Genomic DNA, 7,658 nt, shown 5'->3' with positions numbered 1-7,658 from the left:
CCATAACCTCTGCCGCACTGAAGGGGGCGCACATGAGCCCACAGGTTTTTGTTGCTACTGTTATTCTACGCAGAGACGGTAGACACAAATAACAAGCTAGACTTTTAAAATTACAGGAAGATAAGGAGGACTTTTACAAAAAAGTAAAAGAGATTGTTGTCCAGAAGGATAGCATGGACTTCATCTTCAAGTCAAGGTAAGACCACAATTGTAATGAAAATGGGATCTTACTAAGAAAGAACAATCCAATATTTAGATGTTGGGTATCCTTTTGTTGAACGGTCTAAAATGAATTGAAGCATCAGACTAAAAAAGCTTTTGAAAATAGCCGAATATTTCGATTAAGGTCAAAATATAATATTTGTAAATCTGACTCTGAAAGAGTCAGTGCCTCACCAGCCATGAACCTCACCGCACGTCACTGCTGCATACATACATACATACATACAATTTCTTTAACGCGTTCATTTTTGTGTAATTAATTAATCTTAATTAACGCGTTAAAGTCCCGGCCCTAAATATAATATAAATGATATATATATATAATATAATATAAATAATAAAGCTCTTCTGACCTTAGCTGTCATACCCACATGACAGCTAAGGTCAGAAGAGCTTTATTTAACAGCTCGTCTTATGTCTGTGACCCCTCCTGTTGTAAATTGATAAGCCTGAAACATGCACTTGTCAAGGTTCAGAGGCAAATTTTGCAAATATGGCAGTAGCCATCGATCATCTTAAGATAAGATATACTTTATTGATCCCAAGTTGGAAATATTTGCGTTACATCAGCATGTGTAACAGTTGTAAATATGCAGTGGTGTTTATTTGTAAATCATTTAGTATAATCACACAAATTCTGTGTTTTATATTTAATAATTCTGTGTTCTTTATTTATTGAATGTTCAATACCTGACAAGGTCGGAGATGAACAACTTGGGTCGCAGGTTCCTCAACAGTGCATTACAAGACATCTATCAATATGTGTGTATACCTCCACCATTAAACTGTCATATTCTGCACATTTCTTATACTATCTACATACATCTTATAAGAGTATAATACATATGTATAATATCAGTTAAAATAAGTGCTTAAACATACAGTAGTTAACATTGCAGGAAAGCAATATATTAGTACTTTGTCAGGCTTAATATTTATACCCCCAAAGCTTTTTTCTTATTCAAAATAAGACCTTAACCTAAAGTATTCTTTAATGTTTAAATAAAGCCTTATTAGTTTGTCTGTCTGTGTCTCCTATTAATATCTAATAATAAAAATAATAAATTTCAATAACGTGCTTTAACCACTTTCTATCAGCTGTGCACCGTTATGGTGTAAATATACCAATATATCGATTGGATCAAATATAAAAGTCAGCCGAATTAGTATTGATACTGCAAGGAGTTGACCGTCCGTCAACATGTGACCGGTTGGGAGTGAGAACGTGTTGTGTACAGAGTTATTGCAGTGGGCAGGAATGTTTTCCTGTATCGGTTCCTGTGACAGCCGAGCTGCAGCAGTCTGTTGGAGAAGGAGCTCCTGTCTGTCCAGGTTGGGGGTTATCTGTCTGTCCAGCTGCAGGTGGAGAGGATGGGTGGGGTTACCCATGATGGAACCAGAATAAGGTTTGTTGGCTTACACACCTTTCATCGTAGTGGAAAATGTTGTCATATGCAATATGTTTGGATAGTTTCACCATTGAAATGCATTTGATAACACTCTGATAAGCTCTAGTGCCAAAGTTGTGGCCCTAAAAAAATATCAACTATTCATTTGTATGGCATCCAGAGCTTCCACATTTTAGGGAATATGTTTTTTGATTTAAAATATCATCAATGTCATAAGCAATGGTTAGATTAAAACCCTCCTATTGTATTCGTTTCCCCCCCTTACTTTGGTGTTCGAGGTCAAATTTGACCGGTCCTGTTTTAAATGCTATTACATTAACACAAAAACCATGAATCATCACCAAATTTCATTCATTTCATCAACATTGTATGTTGAGTTGGCACCTCAGCTCAAAACATACAAAAACACAGAAGAATAGAAAGTTAACCCATTGAAATGATATGAGAGCAGTGCTACAAACTACAATTCCCATTAGATACGCGCCCAACAATCGTTACGAAGTACACAGAGCTGACATATTTGTAGTTCTTCCAGCGTGTGTGCGTGGACTCGTTCGACTTGTCTTGCGTTGACGGCCGTATAGGCTCCATTCCCTTTCAGAAATCCGTCAATCGGGCGCGATCCGAAACCAAACCCTGTGTTTAAAAAAATATAAAATACAAATTTGCACTTTTGCCTCCTTAGCAACGGCAGTATCGTTTGGGTGGCGATCTGAGTTCGGGTACCGTATCTGTGACGTGACAAAGGGTCGCCGTGACAACGTGGTGATGAGATGTGGATAACTTTCCAGATAAAGACCATCCTGATACTCGAGTTGTGGTTTTCAATAAGTGAAAAAGAAAATTCAAAGTAATCACTACCATTTTAATATCTCAAGCATTTGTCCCCAAAAGCTTTCAAATGTAGTAGCAAAACCAGCGATCCAGATCAGGATCATTTTAATTAGGCCTATAATTAAATGATATAATAATAATACATTTTATTTTTAGAACGCTTTTCTGAAACCCAAAGACGCTTTATATGCAAGCCTACCTCCAAAGCGTTATACTTCGGAAGTTAAACAAATTAGATAAGGCAGTGGATGGCAAAGTACCAGATTTCACACATGAATATGCTTAAAATAGGTTATGGTGTTCCTATCACTGACAATGAAATCATGTAGTATTTCAACTGTAATTTCCTAAAAAGTCAAATGCATTTTGGTGGAGGTTTTCATCTTATTTCTAATAGAAACATATTAAATATGACTCAAATGGAGCATATAAACAAGAGAACAAATGTGCAAAAACAAAACTGGTGTTCAAATAACAGATTTTATTTGTATGCATTATCCCGGAGAATTCTTCGGCTGCCAGGAATGAGCCCACTCCTTGCCACTGAAAACAGAATGGAATAATGTTAGTTACAGTTACTGGTTTCATCTTTCCGAAAAGCATAAACCATGTGTGAAGCAAACATCTTATAACTCAATTTATATAAGTAAATGTTTCCTTTACCATTTCGAAAAAGTGAACATAGAAATGAAAACAAATGTTCTAACAAACAATAAAAACAAACAAAAACACATACATTAACAACAATGAAGTTAAACAATCATTTGTTCCTACACTACTTCAGCTGCTTCAGAATAACAGCAGTGAAATATATAAGAGGACTGGTGGTAGATTTGGATGTTTTGCATTTGTTAAATATCATGTGTTTGTTCTCCAACATGGGACTACATCAGATGACATGAAGCCAAGTAACTGGAAGATATATACCATACTGGACAGGGCTCCCACTCCACCAACATTTCTGCTTTTCCCTATCAAGAGCAGAAAACAAATCTCTAATTTCGGAAAGACCAAACGCATATTAGCTATTTAGCAAACAATTGTGTTGGAAGTTTGTAAATCACAAAGCACACCCTATGCATTACTTTTATTCCCGTCTAACCTTTCTCATTCTTTCTTTTATTACACTCCTGATGGGGAAAGTTTCTAGGCGAGTGTGGTAGGAGCAATCTGTGATATCAAAGCAGGTTCCACATACAGTATTAGTCATATTAGAAATAAAATAAATACAACTATGAACACTTAAGTAGCAACCAGACTTGCACGATGAAAAGTGACCACACTGTTATCACTGGTCAAAAGTTACTGTATATACATCATTGAAATGGAACCAAGCTGCTCTCAGTCCTAACATGGGATGCTTGTTTGAATGGCCATACCACTGCTGAGCCTGAGATGACCAAAGAAAATACTGCACTTCTGCTTCCTTTACTGCCTAGCATTCTCATCACCACCTTATCAACTATGACTGTATGTATTTTAGTCTAATTAGACAATTAAAGCCCTTTGGATTTTGGGATAATGTATCAGTTATAGTTATTAGTCACAATATAGCATTGTTAACTCACTGAAGAAGCATCAATCACTGCGTTTACATGCACTTTGCTCAAGTACATGTCGATAGATTTATTAGAATACCAATCAATTCGACTCATGCAAATGTTTATAATCAGTCAAAATACTTAATACTGTTAATATACCTGACTTTTTCTTTTTGCGTCTAGGACCAAGTACTGTGTCCCTCACGGACCCTGTCCTGACAGCTGTGGGTTGAAGAAGAAATATTACTATATACATACAGTACACCAAGTTAAGCTTAAACTCAAGTTTCAAAATACATCCCACAAATGTAGCATAACATGATGCAATAGGTGTTAGGTACAGATATTTTTTTGTTATTGCGATTTAATTGAGGTTCATCTATGAAGTCTAGGTGTTTTGTTGTCTTGCCTATATAATTGACTCCATACTTTATGTGTAAGGAATAGTTTGATAAATATTAACATGTTGTGCTGTAACGTTAAATGAATTTAACTTTGATTCAAAAACCTAAGTTTATTCCCTGTATGTTCATTATGGGACAGTGTCGTATCTAAATGCAGTTCTTGAGTATAAAGTTTAAATATGCTGCATGATGTTGTTGCATGAGTTGCTTCAAAGTTTACCCCTATGGTCAGGGATTGCTTTAGGTAGACCACAATATTAATGATATCAACCTCTCGTACAATATATGGACATGAGCCAAATCATTTTGATGTAATCGACCTACTGCCCAACGCTACAATGTAACACCCTTTCTGTGTGTAAACCAAATCACATAGGAGTTTTATTTTGTGATTTATCAAATGTAAAGTAAGCCTGCTGTTGCTTTGCATTTTTGTGTGAAAAAGGTATAACCATATAGTAACCACATGTCTGTTCAGGAATGAAAGACTGTATTTTTCTAAACGTTTAATATTTATTTATATCCGAGTACCTAAGGATATACACATAGCCAGGTATCCCATTTTCCTTTCATATTTATGAAGTTCTAGGTGAAATTGTTATTTAGATTAAGCTATTGTTGTTATTATTATTTACCTATTGGAACAATCATTATTCCCAAAAATGCAAGAAGTGCAATTAGGTGTTTTGAGATATTGTAGAAGCATGACTTGTCAACAAGTTACCTACAATAATCTTTTAGGAAAATATCGGAAAACACTCTTGACTTTTATAAATATAAAAGCTGCAAATCTCAGAGAACAAATGTCACTGTGTGTGCTGTGTGCTCTGCATGTGTGACCATTAAAGAGGGTTTCATCCCTCCGATTCTATCTATCTATTTTATTACCGGGCCCCTCCGTGGTGGTAGCCTGTCTCACATCATCCCGCTGGGGCTTCTCCTCCTGCCCCACCTCTATGATGGTGCACTGCTTCACGGTGGGGGTCTTCAGCACCTCCACCTGCACGGTGCTTGTCTCTGGCACCTGGCTCTCTGTGGTCCCTGCCTCCTGCCAGTTGTTTTCTGGTTCAGATGGGTCACAGGGTGTGAGGTTCAGCGTGACTGTCTCTTCCTCAGGATCTTCCGCAACCCCCTGGCCAGTGGAGTCCTGTGTCCAACCTGTGCAGGTTAAACAAATGTTGGTCTTGACTTGCTTAAGACAAAGAGGTTAACTCATATATCTAGAAATAAGAAATACAGCGTGCTTAAGGTATGTTTCCAGACAGGGTCAAACATATACTCGTCATGTCATAGGACTGTGTGCAGTCAAAGTTAATAGCAGAGAAATAGTGGTATTTATCCAGTCAACCATTTATGGTTTTGTTTTTGCGATATTATTCTTCCGATTTGTGTCTACATTCCATGTGATGTGACATGTCAATTTGTCGGTAGACAACATATAGACGCAGTGTTTCCCCTAGGATGGAGTCATAGCAGCGGTGCTAAGGCATGTGGGCCAAGCATAATGTGAGCGCGGAGCGCGTGGAATTTTTTAGTGTGTGCGTGTGCGAAGTGCGCCCCGCCAATTTTTTTTCTATGTGTCAGCACAAGAAAGGCTCTTGAGGCCTAGTACCAGGGCCGGTTCTAGACAATTTGCTGCCCTAGGTGAGATTTTAGGCAACATTTTATATGTAAAGAATAAATGAAAAATATCTACAAAAGACAAATACACTGCAAAAACAGGAACTTATTGACATACGTAATAGACGTCAAAATGGCTTCAAATGTATTCAGTATTGTATGAACATGTTTGAATTGTGGGGTGGACATCACATCCTCTAGGGGGGTCCGGGGAAAAATATCTCAAGATTTAGCAAAAATACACCTTTATTGAACATACAGTAACAAAAATACTACAAATCCACATAACAAACAATAAAAAATGAAAAAGGGTCGCCACTTATTATTATTTTAAGAAAAAAAAAAAAGTTTAAAAAATCTTTTTTTTCTTTTTCTTGGTACCTGGCTGGCTCCCCCTAGCAGCGGCGCTCATATTTCAGCAGCGGCGCTGCGCCGCCACTGTTTGTATATAGGGGAAACACTGAGACGTGTGAATGTATGTTCCCTTACATTATTTACATCCACACATTTTGTTCAGAATTTATGAGACTGACGCAAACGTGTTTTGCATAAGTGCAATCAAATAAGTAGCAAGTCGCTTTGGATAAAAACATAAATGTAATGTAAAGGGACCTCTGGATGCACTGGATAACTGCTTTTGTTTACAACCCGAGAAACATGACCTTAATACAGAACTGCCAAACTGAATATGTGGTCAACTGGGATCGTCTTCATGTATTGTGCTCTTACCATTAACCTCAAAATATTTCTCCCTTTTGGGCGTTGATAAAGGAAACCGTTTAGGAACGGTTTGCTAAAAGGAAATTGCTTAAGGGATGGCTCAAGCCTAATCATACATTTCAGTCATCAGACCTAACTACCTTGACATTAACAACTTTACAACTTTCAATTTGTATACAATGAATAAGCAAGTGGTAGCACAATACCCCAAAATGGTTTTTCAAATTCACGTAAACTTGCCTAACTATTTCCTGATAAATAACAGTTCAATCAGGAGAGACGTGATGTATGGAATACATGTTTATTATCGGGTCACATTATATAAATGAACATAATGATGACAGTTTATAACAAGTGAGTGAAATGGTGTTTGGCGATTAGGCCCAGGTTTTGTAGGATGTCATTCGGGAAGGGAAGAACCGTTTCCGATGAACCCCCCTGGGTCTAGACACTGGTGGTGGTGATAAGTGGTTAGGTCCGGTTGGAAGGGAGAAGGTTGAGCTTGGCCCTGAGTTGGAAGCAGGAGGCGAAGGGGTGGAGGAGGGTTGCGCGTTGACACCTGGAAGACAGCTGATGGAAAAGGGGAGAGCATATATAGAGGGATTAACAGGTGCGATGATTAGGCTTGTGAATGGAGGGAAGTGATAGGTTAGCTGAGGAGTGGCGCTCCCTATCCTTTAGTGAAGGGAGCGAGTATTGCCATGACGCGCAATACGAAGTGATAGGTCTTCCTGCCTGAACTTGCGCTGAGCTTCATTTCAATCAGGAGAGAGGTGATGTATGTAATACATGTTTATTATCGGGTCACATTATATAAATGAACATAATGATGACAGTTTATAACAAGTGAATGAAATGGTGTTTGGCGATTAGGCCCAGGTTTTGTAGGATGTCATTCGGGAAGGGAA

At 37.8% G+C, this 7,658-nt stretch overlaps 1 long non-coding RNA gene across 1 annotated transcript; it reads right to left on the bottom strand.

Moving 5' to 3' along the window:
- Positions 1 to 2,926: 2,926 nt before the first annotated feature.
- On the bottom strand, positions 2,927 to 4,231 carry LOC307014024. Its single transcript, XR_013801138.1, has 4 exons — positions 4,166 to 4,231; positions 3,568 to 3,635; positions 3,393 to 3,436; positions 2,927 to 3,008 (listed from the first exon to the last, which is right to left on the bottom strand). It is a non-coding gene; the product is annotated as an uncharacterized lncRNA (long non-coding RNA).
- Positions 4,232 to 7,658: the final 3,427 nt, after the last annotated feature.

This window comes from Notothenia rossii (assembly GCF_949606895.1).
Source record: "Notothenia rossii genome assembly, chromosome: 8".
NCBI classification, from domain to species: Eukaryota; Metazoa; Chordata; class Actinopteri; order Perciformes; family Nototheniidae; genus Notothenia; species Notothenia rossii.
Note: the sequence above shows the minus strand (reverse complement) of the source record. Positions and strands in the feature narration are given on the sequence as shown.